At 40.1% G+C, this 16,808-nt stretch overlaps 1 protein-coding gene across 2 annotated transcripts in view; it reads left to right on the top strand.

Annotated features, from left to right (window-relative positions):
• VSTM2B (V-set and transmembrane domain containing 2B) overlaps positions 1-16,808 on the top strand; it is a 183,433-nt gene that overhangs the window by 51,737 nt on the left and 114,888 nt on the right. The window lies entirely within an intron of this gene.

A 16,808-nucleotide genomic window follows, 5' to 3' on the forward strand; every position in this document is an offset into this window, starting at 1 on the left:
TACGGCAGCACTGCTGGGCTGTGCAGTAATAACACAACAGTGTGCGGAGCTGTCAGACTTAATGCCACTACACTGCATCTGGAAAGTAAAAGGCAATGAAGAATGAATACTGTGGTTAGCAACAGTGGGCATCCTCAGTCCAAAAGACTCTTAAGCCCCTAAAGGACGGCAGGCAGACTAATGGAGATGTTTGCTGGGCTGGGAGACAGGACCTTGCTCTTCAGGAACTTAACAGCTCATCACAGCTAAAAACAATAACAAAAACAATAATGAAATATAAAATAGCTATTATGTTACCTTGCACCTTATTGCAGCAAGCAGATAACTGCAGCATTCAGGCATACATTCTGTTACTCTTGGGTTTCCTGATCCCACAAGGAAGCACTCTGAGGAAGCTGCTAGGCACCGATGTTCTGCTGACCAAAGTAGCTGAATCCTACACTCACAACTGACTGAATGACTGCAGTCTGTGGCGTGGAGATGTCCCAGATACCTTGTAGGAAGGCAAAACCCAGAGGCTGAACCTTGTGACCATCTCTCTTGTCAGTTAACATAAGGGTGTAACTTTTGTGTAATGTCAGGGTTAACCTCTGTGTATCAGATGTAGGGAAACTGCCACAAACTTTCTCCATGGAGGCTGTGTAATGTTTTAGCAGCATATAATGAACTGCTTGGCCACATAAGGAGCAGCCTCAGCTAGAAGTGATTGTTCCAGGCAAGAATGATGTATTGCAAAAAATCACATCATAGAAAGCAGTACATATTCCCTAATGATGTTACTTTTGTGCATTTTAAGCAGCAGGACTTGCAAAACATCCTTAATAGAAACAATATTGGCCAATATTAATATTTTGTGCATATTTTTTCTCTTTTTTTCCCCCTGTATCTTATCTGGGGAAATTCATTAATGCTATTCTCTTTTTGCTTTATTTTATTAGGGACATGATTAGTCACTGTTGATGCAGTCCAGAATAATGTGTCTGGGGAAAAATGTTTTGTATGCAAGTGCAGTATTGCTTTCCTCTCCCCCCTAATACACCTATATGCATACTGATTCACATGAAAGTTGTGGGAAAAAAAAGAAAGTGAATCAGGCTTTGTGATCACACTACTGCCTTTTAAAGAAGTTCTTGTTTACCTGTTCTTGCTTAAGCCACGTACCTGACTTCTGTGCTTCTAAATGCAGTAAGAAGTACAAACAGGGCAAGGCATTTTTTTTTTGACAAACTAATATTACCTTCTTCGTAGCATAGGAGAAGTTATCTCTACAAAGATGGTTTTATTTAAGCTTTGCATTATGTACATGAGAAAAACATGCCTCCAGTATGCTGACTAATTGATCCATGTTTTAAGTATATATTCAGATCCCAAAATCCCAATAGTTCCCTTGGGGAATCCCAACAAACCACTGGAAAAAGGAGCCCAGCTTTCAGCTTGTTTCCCTTTCAGAAGTCTGTCTGTTCCCTGAAATGGTCTGAATGATTGTTAAGATTAGTTTAATATTCATCTGTATGCAAACCACGGCCAATAGTAAATTGAACTCATCGTACATCTTTCAGAACTTATTCTTGCCATTGGAGAACTAATGAACACCAACAGATATTTTAAGTGGCCCTACTGGTGCTGTTCAGCTTTACGTTTTGCCAGCTTACGTGCTGCACCTAGTGTTAACCTTTACATTTAATTTGTTTCTCTCCATCAAGGAGAAAGCACTCTATGGCTTACATTAATGATGTTATTAAACCTCTCTCAGTTCTATCTGTATATGACAGTTATTATTTATGTTACATGTTAGAAGAAGTTTCTTAGTCTATTGTTCGTATTGATAGAATTATTCAACACATAATGGAGTGTAAAATAAAAAAATAGGTACTGTTTCTGAAACCCAAGTGGTCTGTCATTTATAGAATTATTACAAGGATGCTTCTGTGAGTACCCCATTGCTTTCATATGGGCTCATAATCCTGTATCGCCTCTGAGCTCATCTTTCCTGCAGCCTGGGCTGTACCTTTGGGCTTGCACAGAATGGTGTTACACTCCGTGCTATTGTACGTGCAGTGCTGTGTCACTGGTATGCTCTGTTTGGAGTCTGAAGAGGAAGAGAAAAAGCAACTAACAATTTAAAAGCCTGGTGGATTTAAGGAAAAATGTGCAAGACACCAAATGTATCTCAGCGGAGTTGGATTTGGGAAGGAGTTTGTATGCAAGGGGCAGCAAGGTCCATGTTAGCACTGGAATGTTTGCTGAAAAGGTTCTGGCCTTTTTGGAAAGCTGTTGGGTAACTTCTTTGCAGTTTTCTAGAGCAAATAAACGTACAAAGATGGCTAGTGTGCCTGGCTTCCTATAGGCAGAATATCAAATTTGTTCAATCTGCTCAGAGCTTGATCCTTCTGTTGTTTTTTTTTTTTTGTCTTTTTTTAAGTTGTATTTTCACAGGCTGTAATCTTCAAAACTGGTGAGTGTACCGTTTTTCTGTGTTAGAACACTGTCAGTATTCTGACAGGTGCAAATCTGGTGGCACTTTTTTTTTTTTGCATTTTATATGTTATTTTTTCTATTTAATTGTGACACAGTGGAGTGACAGAGAAGCTACTTTAATGGTATCTCTTCCAGCTGAGTATTAGCTCTTAAATATTTCTTCTAGTGTACAGAGCAGTCCTAATTATGTGTTACTAATCGAATTATGGGAGTATAATGACGTAAGAGATGTAGTAGAAAAAATAGATGGAGAAAATACTTTTTTTTAATGTGTTCAATCTGAGGAGCCTCCTTTAAGAAGATTTTCCTGCAAATGTTGGAGCTGAGCTTTGCCAGAAGCCTTAGGATTTTGTCTGGGAGTTATGTGTAGGACACAGTTTCCACAAATCCAGGTTCTTTCTTTTAATAAACAAATCTGCATTAATAAGGACCTCCAAATGAGTGCTCAGAGATGCATGACTCCACTAATGCTTTGTGAAAATGAAGTAGACTGCTCTAAATAGAATACAGGTGTTCATCCACAGTGGTGTCAAACTCCTTTATTGAGGGATAATGGGCTTGCCAATGTAAATGACAGTGGCATAGAGAACATGCTTTCCATTTTTTAAACACCGACAGCATGTAAAGCCCCATGCCTGCAAATCAATTAGGTTGGCTATTGTGGTTGAGATTTTCCAGGGCCAAAGTCCACCAGTGTAATAACTGTCATGTCTTTGTTAATAAATATTGAATGCTTTGTATATAACCCTGGAAAATGATTCAGTTCACAAATGGAAATTTGCATTGGATGTAACCAGGGTTTGAACCATGATTAATCCACTGAATAGGGAAACAGGATTTGGCAGCCTGGCTTCCTCAGAGTAGTAAGGATCTCTTACCTGGGTGGGAGAAGCAGAATCAGGTTTGAAGTAAGGAGAAAAAGAGCTTAAATATAGTGCATAAACATTTCATAAAAAATAAAACCCCACACCAGTGACAGTAGTAAATCAGGATCAATTATTTGTGCTCCAGGCACAGAGAACAGTGCAGGTGTATTTCCAACACATCTAAAGGAAAGGATGCCTAATAACAAGCCAAGAATACCTATAAATGTTTGCCAGCAGTCCTTGAAACCAACACTGTCGATGAGATCGACCATTCAGTAGGAAGTTAATTTCTCAATATATGACTGTCTCTCTTTACCTTCTGGGGAAACATCTTAGGAGGAGAGAGATATATATTTTTATTTTATTAAAGCCACAGGCACCTAAGAGTGGGGGATTACAGTAGGATTCAATTCCACCTCACACTTTTCCCCCTGTAAAACATGAATAATGTGAAGTTTTTGAGACCTCTGCATTTTTTAGGTGCTTCTTTTCCATATGTACCAATGCCTCCGTCTCTGCAGATGTCAAATTCTCTGTTCCTATGGAGTAGGCTCTACAGCAGTTTCAGAAACGGCATGCTTTAAGCATTCTGCATCTTCAATTCCTATCTTTGGAACTTGAGATGATGTAAAGATGCATACAAGGTGTTGAAAAGACTTCCTTCCCCCCACCCCTCCCCTTTTTTTTCTCTTCTGTTCCCTCCATTTTTTCCCCACTTTTTTTCAATGTATGTGGTTTCCAAGGTATATTACCCAATATTACATATTAATAGAGTGTCGCTTCTATTGGGAGCTGTAAAAAAAATCACAGAAGTTGAAAGCAGAAAACATAGACCATTAAGAAACTGTAATGTTTGGTAAACTCATGGTTTGGTGCATCGAATCACTCAGAATGCTTTAGTGATCATCTGTAAAGCAAGACAAGATTTGTTCACTTCTGCCTTTGGAGTTGAGCAAGACAGAAAATACAAGATGCAAATGACCAATGCAACAACTCTGAAGAGGACCAAATCGTACTGATAAAGGAAACCTGAAGTTCCTTTCTTCCTACGTTCCCCCGAGCTGTAATTTTTCCTCTCTTGTTTTGTTAGCCCAAAGCTGGACGTGACTAAGAATGCTTTTAAGTTAATTGCAGTGAATGCATATAAATACACATTTATCACTTCAGTCATCAAAACTGCTAAGTTTATTTGCCATGTTTGCTGTTTTGTTTTTGAGGTGCAGTTCTCCTCACTTAGAATCTCCCCATTACTGGTTTTGGTGACATCAGCAGTCACATTTAGCAGCATTGTAATATGTTTGTCTGTGATCAGCTGAAGGGAAAAGCAGAGAAGTGATTGAAATGTAAATTCTACAAGATAGTGTTTATTTTCAGAAGCTGAACTGTATTCTTTATAGAAATCATTTAATTCATACTCAGTGCAATAGGTGCTGATGAAATGAAGTTAAAAGTTGGTTTGTTTTCTTTTCAGGCAGATAAGACAGTATCTGAAGGTGAAGAAATGACAAATAGTGCAGGTACAGATATGGCAGTATAACTGGAACACAGAGCTATACAGGAACATAGTAGTGGAGTTTATAGAAATAAGTATTTTTATTATTATTATGCAACCTTGGAAGAATTTTTCAATGTTCTCTTTCCTAGGATAAAAAATGATGGATGAGTTATTATGCGGGAAGTCAAAATTACACATAGGTTTCCCTTAATTCTCTAGAAAATACATTGATGTAATGTGTGTCTGCCCCCATCTCTGGGGGGCCTGGCTACTGGGTGATGTTCTGTATCTGATGCCGGGGAGCGTGGAAGTCTGAATTTATAGTCTGCTTTCTTAAGTTGAAGGGCTTTCTCGGTGCTATGCATCTTTCAGTGGCACAGAATACCCTGTAGGAGTGTCTGTGGCTCACTTCTGTTTCTTTAATAACAGCAGCAATAAAAAAAATTTTAGTGATAGTGAAACAAAGGAACAGAAATTCCTGAGAGGACTGAGCTCAAATATGCTCAGCTGAAGTTGTAGGAAATAAGTAGCAATGAGTCTGAGCATTTTACTCCTATTTAAACAAGTACACACGATTTCACCCCCTAACTTGCTGTGTGCTGTTAAAAGGCCTTGGAAAATGGATTAGTGAGGCACGAGTGGTATGAATAGCTGTTAGGCAGAAACCAGCACCATCTTCCAGTCACTTCTCTCGAGCAACGTTCACGTTTGGTCCTTCTGCTGTTGCAGTGTTTCCGTGGCTGTGCACATGGCACAGAGCACCACTGCACAGGGCAGTCCCAGCGCTGCCAGACAGCCCTGCTTGTGAGCACGCAGGAGCAGCACTTGTGTCACAAAAATACGTGAAGGGTTTTCTTTTCAAGAGTGTTCAACCGTTGCTTATTTTATAGATGATACGTAAAGCTTAATAGACTTCTCATGCATCTATAATAACAATCCTGGGCTCGGAAATATCCAAGGTGTTGATCAGGAATTGAATGTCTATAAGAAGATTCTAAGGCGCAGAGCACTGCTGCAGAAAAGTTGTTCCTCTCATCCCATGCCAAGGGAAGAGAAGGCACTCGCCTCACGTGGCTGCTGGGCAGCACATAGCACCCACCTGGGGCTGCAGTTCCTCCTGGTGCTTCTCATCGTTGTCTGTGGAGAGCTGTTTTACTCAGGCTTATGGAAACCATAAAGGAAATGAATTTGAGACCTCTTGTTGCCAACGTCACGCAGATGAACTTAAGCACTGTTAGGTTTCCATAGCCTTTATTTCATGAGGTGAATGTGGACAGCCAGCTGAAAGATAAGGAACTGGAAATCCTGATTAAAGTTAATCTTTTGCAGCCTGAAGAATATTCCTGACCTGCCCTCATCTGTGCTTTTGCAAATGAAGGAGCCCCTTGGCCAGCACCCGCTCTGTTTGCAGTGGGGCTGCTGGTGCCCCTCCATGGAGCGTTCTGTTGGGGGGCAGTTCAGCAGAGTTGGGGTTGTCAGGGCCCTGCACTGACCCACGGTGCTGCCAGATGGAGGTGAGGGCTGTGTAGTGAGCCTACAAATGTTTTGTGAGCAAAGGAAACAGCTTCTGATAGTTGGTGGGAGCGCCGTACAGGGACAGTGGAAGGAGCACGGGTCTCTTCATTATTTTCAGTGTTTTCTGTGTTTTTCTGTTTACTCTGTCGTGATTGTTTTTATCTTAGCTTGAGAAAAAGACTACAAAGCTTCTTTTAAACTTCATCTTTCATTTTGTGCCAAACCAAAGTGGTGCACAGAGCTGCTGGTTCACACCAGCAGCTGGGAGGCTTGCTATGAGCCCAGGAATGGGGAAGAGTTGAGGAAAGCTGCTGTCGACCACTGCACTGCTGCCTGGCACCGGTCCCAGTAGCACTGCTGGGAAGAGGATGTGGGAGAGGTGCAAGCAGCATGCTCCTGCCTTGTTTCTCTCCCCCCATCTCATGTCTGGGCTCAGCACGGTGCTGGTGCGTGCTGTGCTGGTTTGTGGCCGTGGAAAACAAAGGTAGCTCATGAATCAGCTTTTCAGTTCTTTTCTCCAGTAAATGAGCCCTGTGCAGGGTTGTTGTTTTTTTTTTTTTTTTTATGTTGACAGCTGACATTTAGCTTTGATTATTTATGTTTCATAATGTTTTGGAACCTGGATTTGGTGCCACAGGTTTAAAAGTAATGAAGATTTTGAAATAATGAGACCAGAGCGTGTGGCTGCTGGTGCTGCCCTGAGAGCAGGGAGGAGGAGGGGGAGCTGCTCCGTGCCCTGTGCGGATGGCAGCAAACTGCATGTGAGTGCCCATAACAAGTCGTCCCCGGGCTGCTGAGAAATCGATTTGAAGCTAAAATTACAGACAGTGCTGGTGTGCGGAAAACTTACTGGTTTTCTTTGTAGTAAGGATTTAACCTAATCAATCATAATTCAAGATTTTATTGTAGGATTTCTAATGATTTTCTGGTTTGGGGGAGTTCTATAAGAATAGTTCCGTATAGCTACTAGATAGCAACCATTTCTAAAGTTGTAAATGAGAAAATATTCAGCACTTTGCCTTCTTAGCCCAAGTTTCATCCATGGATCTTTGTGTAAGGCCCTGATCCATTTTCTGCTAAGCACCCTCTTCTTGCAGTAATGAATGTCGTGCTGTAAGAGGATTTCAACTGGACAGATGTACCTTAATGTCTTGTAGCAGGATTTGCTGTTTTATAACACTGATTCTGGATTACTGTGCTCTTGGTTGGAATGTGGCAACTGCCGCCCATCCTGGGATAGAGGTGAAAGGGATGGTGCTTGTGAGAGAGCTTGGATGTGTACAAATGCAGGGATCTTTGTACTAGAAACAAAGCTATTTAATTAAGTTCAGCTGTCTAATTAGCCTTTATGCTCCAACTAGCCTATACTGCATTACTGAAATAACAAATTTCCTGCAGTGATCCAAAACAGACTCAATCCTATTATGCAGGAGCATAACTTCAGGATCACTGTTGATTAGCCATTTCATTTGCAGCTCTTAATAGTTGTTTATAGTTAGGCTTCTGAAATTACTGCTATGAAAGTAACTTTCTGGTACACCTTGCAGAGAAAGATCATTTGGGCAAGGTGAGAACTCCGATCTGTGCTTCCCCCACATGGCTTTATGAACAAAGCCATCTGTTAGCTAGGTGATAAGTTTTTTAGAAGGCCTTACGTGGTTACCCGAGTTACTTTAATAGAGGGATGCTGTCTGGTTTGCAGGCTGCGTGCACCCATCAGGGCACTGCTGGACACGTGGGGCCATGCAGAGTGCAGCACTCAGTGTGGCCACATGAGGAGAGGGCATCAGGAGCTGTAGGGCCTCAGTGCTCCCTTCTAAGCAGACATGCTCTCAGCACGATGTGAAAGGGATTGTCTTGCATCATTTAATAAGAAATGAATTCTTGGCCATCAATTATTTTAACCACCACAGAGAATCATAACTCTGTTAATGTTACAGAAAGACGGTGCTCTGAAAAGCTGTAGAAACAGGCTCATTCACAAAATCCTTTGGGTACCTCTTGTGTTGGCTAATATAACATATTTCATTACTATAGAATCCTGTTGCTTGAAATTTTATTATGGTTGTTTTATTACTTTTAGCTTGGTAGAATCATCTAAGTAAGAACTGAGCCCTACAGGGCGTTGCTGCTATTTAGCAGCTTCCTCCAAGTTCCATTCCCAGCTTTTGGTGCTGTGTGCCAGTCTCACCTTGTGTATTGTTCCATCGTTGCTGCTGTCATTGGGTTTCCTGGAACAGCTGTGGTTTGATTCAACTCTGCATTCCAGCAAAATGATGTCTTGCTGGAAAACTAAGAGCAGGGGATATGGAGAAAAAAAATCTCAAGAAATAAATTTTTCTGTTTCAGCAAGAGACTTTTCAACTCTCGCATGTACCCGTTTTTTGCTGGTGGGGGTATTTGTTGTTGTTGTTGTTTTGTTTTTTTACACCTAGTTGCCACTCTTAGATTGGAAAAAGCTGGCACTAGAGTTGAATCAAGTTGAATTTTTGTACTTCTTAAAGACTTTCTAACTTCCTTAGAATTCTTATGCAACTGTGACTGTTGCATGTCTGGAGTACTGCTGCAAATTAATTTCCTTATCTAGTTCTTTTTTTTTTTAATTTCTTCCTCTGTTGTGAATGCTGTTGTGGAATAAAATCAAATATATACAGTATGCACCAAATGGGATTGCTGCTTCTTTTAAGGTCTAGTTAGTTAGACATTTGTTCTTTCTGTGCAGAAAAATAATGTTAACAGCTGCTTAATCTAGTTAGGAATGCAACTTGCTATGTATTAAAAATGACATCTACTTATCTTTTCTAGTGGTGTAATTTGTAAAATCGCATTTATAAAACTGAAACAGCATAAATGTACCCTTGTTCATTCATTTTGTGTGGTTAACAAGCAGAAGGGAACGTTCTGAAGGTCTTTCAGCATATGGCAATTACAGTAGACACCTAGGAAACTGTCAGCCGTTTGGGGCACAGAAGTGCTCCTGGACATCTTGCCCACAGGGCTCAGAGTGGTGCTAGATTATTTCAGTTAGGGAAAAAAAGAAAAAAGACCATTCTGCTTCCTTTCAAATGCCATTTGCTATTTCTAGAAACCATTAAATGTTCAGATTGAGGACCCACCCTTTATAAATTAATGCAGCACAGAAAAGTAATTAAATTTGGTAATCTCATTAAAGCTTTTAATGGAATTGATCATTTCAAAGAGTTTTTTTTTTTTTTTTTTTTTTCTGGTTATTGGGATTCCTTAACAAAGGACTCACAACTGGATTATTACTGCTTATTTCCAGTGCAAGGCCATCTTTCCAGGACACTGTTTTCTGTTTAGGATGGGACCAACGTGCAATTCCTAATGGAGATGAGAAGCCGGGTTTTAGTATTCTCTTCCAGACTGTTAGCCACTAGTTCTGGTTTTGGTTTTTTGCTGAAGCTGCTTGCAGACTTAGATCAAACATTTATTGAAAAAATGCTCATTTATTAAAAAAAAAAAATAAAAAAAATGCTCATTTATTAAAAGGAAAAGTTCAAATAGCAGTCAGTTTTCACTCAACAGTTTTTCTGAGTATATTTAACTGTGTGCTCTGAGTGAAAGAAGTTGCTCAAACCTGCTTGGTTTGATTCTTCAGTGCAGAACACCTCCAAGGTTTCAGCAGTATGTGGCTACTGGGAAATAAATAAAATCTGTATTGTTTCATTTGTTGCACTGTTGTAATACTGTACAACTGTAGTGTTCCTACAAATTGCTTTGTAGGCAGGCTGTACTTATTTGACAGAACTTTTTTCATTGTCTACAATTAAAAACAAAACAACATAAAAAGATAAGAATAAACATACTGAGCAATTCTATTTATTACAGCAATAACTTCTCCAGTTTGTTTATGTATATTTTTACAGTGTGTGTGCACATTTCTTGCGAAACTTCTGTCTTATTTTGGCAACAGCAACTACTTCTCTGTTGTGTTTGTAAAGAGTTGCATAGTCTCTGGTTGAACCTTTTGCAATCGGAATGGCCTTCTATCTTAAAATGTGCAGGAGTAGTAAACTTTAAGGGAGCATTCTTCCTGAGTTTCTTAATTGGAACTAAGATGTGTGGATGTGTGGCCAATTTTCTTGTCATACCATGCATTTTTGGTTAATACACCTGTTGAAACTCGGACTACCGAGCAAGGCTGCATTATGCTTAGGGGCAGGCAGCATGAGCTCAGCCCCAAAGGGCTGTAAGGCCTCCTCTGAGCTCATGCTGCCTATTAATGCTCTTAAAAGGCTGAAAGCAGTGTCCTGGACAAATTCTCCTTGTTTTATAGACTTGGTGATTTTAATGTAAATTAGGGAGTCTTTTTTCTTGCTTGTACCAGGCAAATCGAAGATGAATTACTTTTGCATCAGAAAGTTTTCTGCACATTTCATCCCTCCTGCTGTTAGTTTCTGTAGACCAAAACCACATACCTATTTTTATTGCAAGTACATTTTGTCCACGGAAATTGGAATTTGTTGAAGTAGTATTTTTAAGTATTTATTTTCCACCAAAAAGATCCAAAACAACTTTTTTGTAGTGTGGTCTTTCAGTTTTGTTTCAAATTATGCTCTCTACGTGCTAAGCTAATGTTGAATAAGTACATAGCAAAGGTGTAAGAAATGGGGAGCTACGTTTCCGCTGGGTTATCTCCTGCTGTGAACAAGCCGTTACTGTTTTACCTCTGCTGAACATCCAGCTCTTCCTGACAAACTTTATTTTTCTCATCTAAAGGTTTTGTTCTTCTCAACTTCAACCAGAGCATTACAAGTCCATAGGCCTGTGGGATGCACAAGTCACTGGGTCATTTGACTTTCTTCAGCTGCTTTTAGCATTAATTGCTAATTTCCTTGTTCTTTCTGCATGCTCGGTCTCAAATTGCTGCATGGATTCAAGTGCTTGGTCTGCCAATCACTTTCACATAGCAACCTACCATGGGCATTTTTTATGGTGTTACCTGTATTTTTGCTTGGTGGTGCTGTTTCATGGGGTCAGGTGCAAGGCAAATGCAGAAGGTGCAGTCCTTGCCCTGAAAGCATATAGTGTTGTAGAATCTGTGAAGCAATATCCTCTTTGCCTAGAGGAAAGCGGTGACAGACAAAACCAGCCAAAAATTAAAATAAGGGTGGCTACGAGAGAAGGAAATGTCTCTGGTGGGGAGCAATGGAAGTTCCCTCTGGGGAATCTTGTTCTGTAGGAGTGCATGAGAGGAAGGAAATGGGAGGGACCTTAGGTTGGGTTTGCAGGCATCGTGGTGTTGGTCAAGATTGGCCATTTCAATTCATTAATTTTAGGGTGTTCTTCTTTCTTCAGGTGTATAGAAAGTGGCTTCCTCCCAGTAATGTTTTGCTTGTCAGTTATTGGATGGAAGGTGTTTTCCAAGTTATGCAGCTGCTAATATTACTGTATATAAAATAACCAATTATTTTAATTTTCAATGTTCTTCACTAAAACATATTAAAAAAGAGAGCAACAAAACCACAAAATTAGTGGGATTTGTGTCCTTGTTTATGTGAAACTAACGCATCAGTCTGGTTTGATGGCAGTGGCTGCAATTCTCCGTGAGGTCTCAAGGTGTTTAATAGAAACTTCTAATGAAATTTTGCTCTTCCTGTGCTTCATCCTTCAAAGTAGTTGTATTTCCTGTCCCTTGAGTTAGCACTGTGCTGCACCTCGTGCCTTGGTTTCAGCCCACAGGAGTGGGCCGTGCTGAGGGGCAGAGCTGTCGCCATGATGGTGTGGGCTGCGCTGGGCCGCGGGTTGGGTGCACCTGTAGTACCATGTGATGTCTGGTGGTTTGTGACTTGGGAGTGCTGTCCCCTTGGTTTGTGTGTATTCAGGTGTGTGAGCTTTGTAAGTATGAGCAGAAAATATCCAGGTGCCTCAAAGTCCATACTGTGTTACGTGCCTTCCTATGGTTGTCGGGTTTGTCATTTACGTAGCTACTGGTGCAAAATAGAACGCTGGCTGTCTGTGCACCTACAGTTGACTGATTAGGAATTCAGTGTTGTAGGTTTGTTATGAAGTGCCAAGTAGCGTGCTATTGAGTAAGAACCTAAGGAATGTTTGCCAAAGGGCCTAAAGAATGAGGACAGGGCTATTTATCAGCATAGTTAGAAAGCGCCATGAGAATTCCAGGACAGCGTACTGAATGTGTAAATGTGAAATAAAATTTTCATTAAACACTGAGTGTTTAAAAACACGGTGCTGGTCTTCAAGTGACCAGACCCATGAGTTTAACTGGCACATGCAATTACCATGATTCTAATGATAAACTTGTTCTCGTTTGTGTAGGTTGTCATTGCCTCTCTTGGTACAGATAAAGCTAGGCAGAGATGACATTGCCTGAGAGCTCTGTAAAGATACTTTAGTAACTGGAGAGCCAGTCTAATGCCGATTAAGTTCATCCAGGTCTGCCTGTATTTCTGCATTTCACTGAATTTGGACAGGGATTTGTTAAGCTCTTTAAGTTTATACTTAATCATTTTCCCTTTCTGGGCCATGTTTGATAACTTGATGTGTGCTGGAGGTACTGATACCAAAAAAAAAAAAAGAAGTGTTTTTTGTCTTTTGAACATGAAAAGAGGCCTCTTTTTTTCTGTTTTCCTGTCGTGTTGTTAAACTGTTTCCCAACATGTGAGTATTTTCATTTCTAGGCATTAAACAATTCTAATTATTTTTATCTACACATAGATAATAAAGTCTGCAATAGGAAAAAAAAACATGAATCAACCAACAAGAGTTGCTGCAGGTTATTTTTAAAAAATCTTTTATACCCTTCATTTAAAATGTAATTCTTGTATGAAGTGTTTATTTTTATATTCAGAAAAGCTTTTGGCTGTGGTTGAAACACCAAAGTTACCTGAAAGTTACCTAATATATCATATGATGACTTCATAATGTAAGATTCAGTCCAGACCATTTTCCGTGTAAAATAGACAAAACTAGGTAACCTGCCTTAAAAAGAGCCTTCCTTCTCTGTCTACATGTGGGATTGCTATATGCCTAGATGAAGCTACCTACCAGTGTAAAATCTGCTTAATGTGATAGCAAAGCAGAGGCGACCACTGGTTAGTACACCTGTAACAGACTCTTCAACAAGATGTTGTTTTCAAATTACAGACAGTATTCAATCTTATGCCAGCACAGCCCAGCGCTCGCCTCCATCAAAGCAATGGGGCAGTGGGCAACAAGCTGGCTCTTGTCAGCAATCTGCTCTATCCTGGACTCTGCTGGGAGAGCCAGTGGGATGACATACACAGTGGAACTGTGGCACTTTTCAGTGCATGCTGTTTTGATTTAGATATGCACTGTGAGAACATTCATTGACATAAAGTGGTAATTAATGTCAGAATGAAGACTTTCACTCACTCTTTACATTTAAAATGAGTTTGGGACCTTTGTGAATGTTTGCTGTTACAAACACCATTTATTTTGCTTTCACTGCTGAAAGATTTATTGTGAGAAATCTGTGTGTAAAGAAACAATTCAGAAAATTGAGGCAGCAGATTTTCAAAGAAGCCTGGAAGCTGTGGCCTGCAAAATAGCTTAGTGAGGAATAGCAAGGTTCCTGCAGGTTTCTGGCCACTTTTTGTGCCTGTCTTCTGGAGAGTGATGCAGGAGGCAATCAGATGCCAGGATAAAGCCCGTCTTCCTCTTATGCTCAGTGAGTGGGGCAGAGGAGGAAGAAGCTCCAATCCTGCCCTTTTGAGATTTAGTCTGCAAAGCAAAGGAACTGCCATGGGCACTCATTCATCCTTCGTTAAAACTCAGTGCTGGAAAAGTATCTGCCAAACATCTCAGTGATGCCTGCTGTGCTACATCAGGAAAAGCTGATGCATATTTCCCTACCTTGTCTAAGATTCACTGCAGTCAGAGATAGAAAGGGAAGTGCCTGTGACTGGAGCTAATAGATATTGAAGAGCTCTCACTGAAACTGTGGAAGTAAATCCACGGTGTTTGATCCGAGCATTTCTTTGTACAGGAAAAGTCAGTTTTAATTTCAGGGACATCTGCTTAATCACTCTCGTTTTATCTCAAAATTGTCAGTAAACTATTTTCAATATCATCACAATGATTAAGCCTCTAATAAAGGGCTCCAAGAGTTACTGGACTGACATTAAAATTGATCTTAGCTTTACAAATTATCAGTCTTATTCCTGTGAATGAAGAATATATTAGACTGTGTGTTTATCTCCTCTTTTATCATAAACTCCAACTTTTAACTGGGGAAAAAATAAAATCATGATTTGATAACAACTGAAGTGATAAAGGACACGAATTCCTACCGGGTTCATCCCTGCCAGCTGATTTCCATGCATCTCTGTCGACTTCAGAAGGCAGGAAGGTTAGTCCCTTGGTGAGAATTAGCATGCTGTCTCTTATTCTCACTCCCCTACCATGCTCAAGAAGCAACTCAGCAACTCTTCAAAGAGTTTAAGTTTTAAAGATTAAAAAATAATGTTTTTCTATCGTAAATACGTATCTTCTTCAATTAGTCATGCATCTTTTTCTTTCTTGATTTAATTTTTGATAAACAATAGTTTAAAATATTACCAACAGAGGTTTGCAGAAGCTGGCTGTAGGGATTTAGAGAATTTGCAAGCATGGAATTGTTTATTTTGCAGGAGACTTGCAAGTCTAACCAAGAATTCCTGAAGCTCCAGTTGACATCTGTCCTTGTGCATTATAGTTCTCAAGGATTCCATTTACTTCTACATGTAGTACAACAGAGAGCTCCTTTATATATTTATTTATTAATAGCAAATCCTGTATAAGACTGAAGCAGGACAGACTTTATATTAGCCAGGTGACCTGGACTAAATTTCTACAGAAAGGAAGCATTATTCTTCTTGTTACAGCATGTTGTGTGCCTGTCTTTCTCTCCAAAAAATGTTCTGTGTTGACCTGTATTTCTTTTGCAGTTTATTGCTAGAAATCTTTAAAGGCAATGGAGAGAAGGCAATTGGTCTGTTATATCTTGCCTTATGGTGAGGGCATTTCCAGCACTGAGGAGCACGTGGCAGCACTGCTGGCCTTGCTCTGAAAAAGACCTGTTGGCCCTTGGTGAGATTTTACTGTGGGGATTCGTGAAAGTTGTTCATTATTTGGAAGAAATTAGGCTCTCTTAAGATAAATATTTTTAAATGTATCGATTAAAAGCAGATTGGTTATGTGCCAGTTTTTCTGTGCATGTACCTTAAGGTGAGGCAGAAACTTGATTTTGTTGGAAGTGTAAATATATTTGTGGTTTACTGACTGCGGTGGAAAATTGGTTTTCACTTGAAAATGGAGAAGTTCTAGCAAATGACTCCTGTTAATTTATCCTCACTCAAGCTCGCAGGCTTTTTATTCTCAGGTGTTTACCACATGTGATTGTTTAAGCTCGTTAGTGATTAAAATGCCAGTCCTGCTTGATCTGGTAGTAATTATTAGTGAGAGTATACCCAGCTGACCACCTCGTGGATATTTGAAATCAGTGCTGGTGCTTCTCTGGATCCCCTCCTCGGAACATTCATGGTTTTTCAGATGGGTTCCCTGGACACATACGTCACGGAAGCTCAGTTGGTGCTGGCTTTGATCTGGGCTGCAGAGACCTATGTAATCTGTACTTTAGGGATGGCTAGAAAGCACTTGGAAGTTTTGCTGCCTTAGTAATACCAGGAGAGATAAGGGTCAGCACCAACTAATACTGGATAAATAACAGAAATAAGCTGTACTAGACTCTCTCTCAAAGAAGGGCTTTCTAAATGTCTGTATTGTAGTGGGCTCTTATTTCACTTTTTGTATCTTTGTGACCTGGTCTGCCTGCTGCCTTCCCTACCCTCTGCTCCTTTTCTGACTGTAACTGAAGGAGAGTTGGTTAGAGATCAGTGATCCAGCTCAGTGTAACTGACCTTTGAAAACATAAAGAAATCACCAAGAGTCTGCTGGACTTAAAATACCCTTTCTACCCTTTGAGTCATGTCCCTTGCTCCACCCAGTGTATAGCTGCCAGCTAACACCACCTCTTCCTCTCATGGGCATGTGGGCTCTGAGGCTGTCGGTCACCAACAGGTCAGTGATACCGTTAACCCATCTCTGCTATTCTTTAGGATATAATTTGCCTGGAATAAAGCATATAAGACTTATTACATGACTTCACATTGACACTGAGGGACAGTTATTTGCCACGTTGCATAGATGTGCTGTATGATATGCTGTACTCTAGCATGGCAAGTTGTTATGATTCTGCAATAATTAAAATGTAAATGAACTGAGTTTTGATTTATATGGCATCATCATCTATCATACTAGAAAGCAAATGTATGGTCTAAAGGAGGGCCAATTTATTTAAAGAAAAGAATTCAATAGTAACCGGTAGAATTCACATCCATCTGAAAAACATTCCTCTGGGCTTGATTTTTTTTCTGTATAGTAGAACTAAAGAAGAATCAGCACTTGGTAAA

Source organism: Gallus gallus, chromosome 11, assembly GCF_016699485.2.
Source record: "Gallus gallus isolate bGalGal1 chromosome 11, bGalGal1.mat.broiler.GRCg7b, whole genome shotgun sequence".
Taxonomy (NCBI): domain Eukaryota; kingdom Metazoa; phylum Chordata; class Aves; order Galliformes; family Phasianidae; genus Gallus; species Gallus gallus.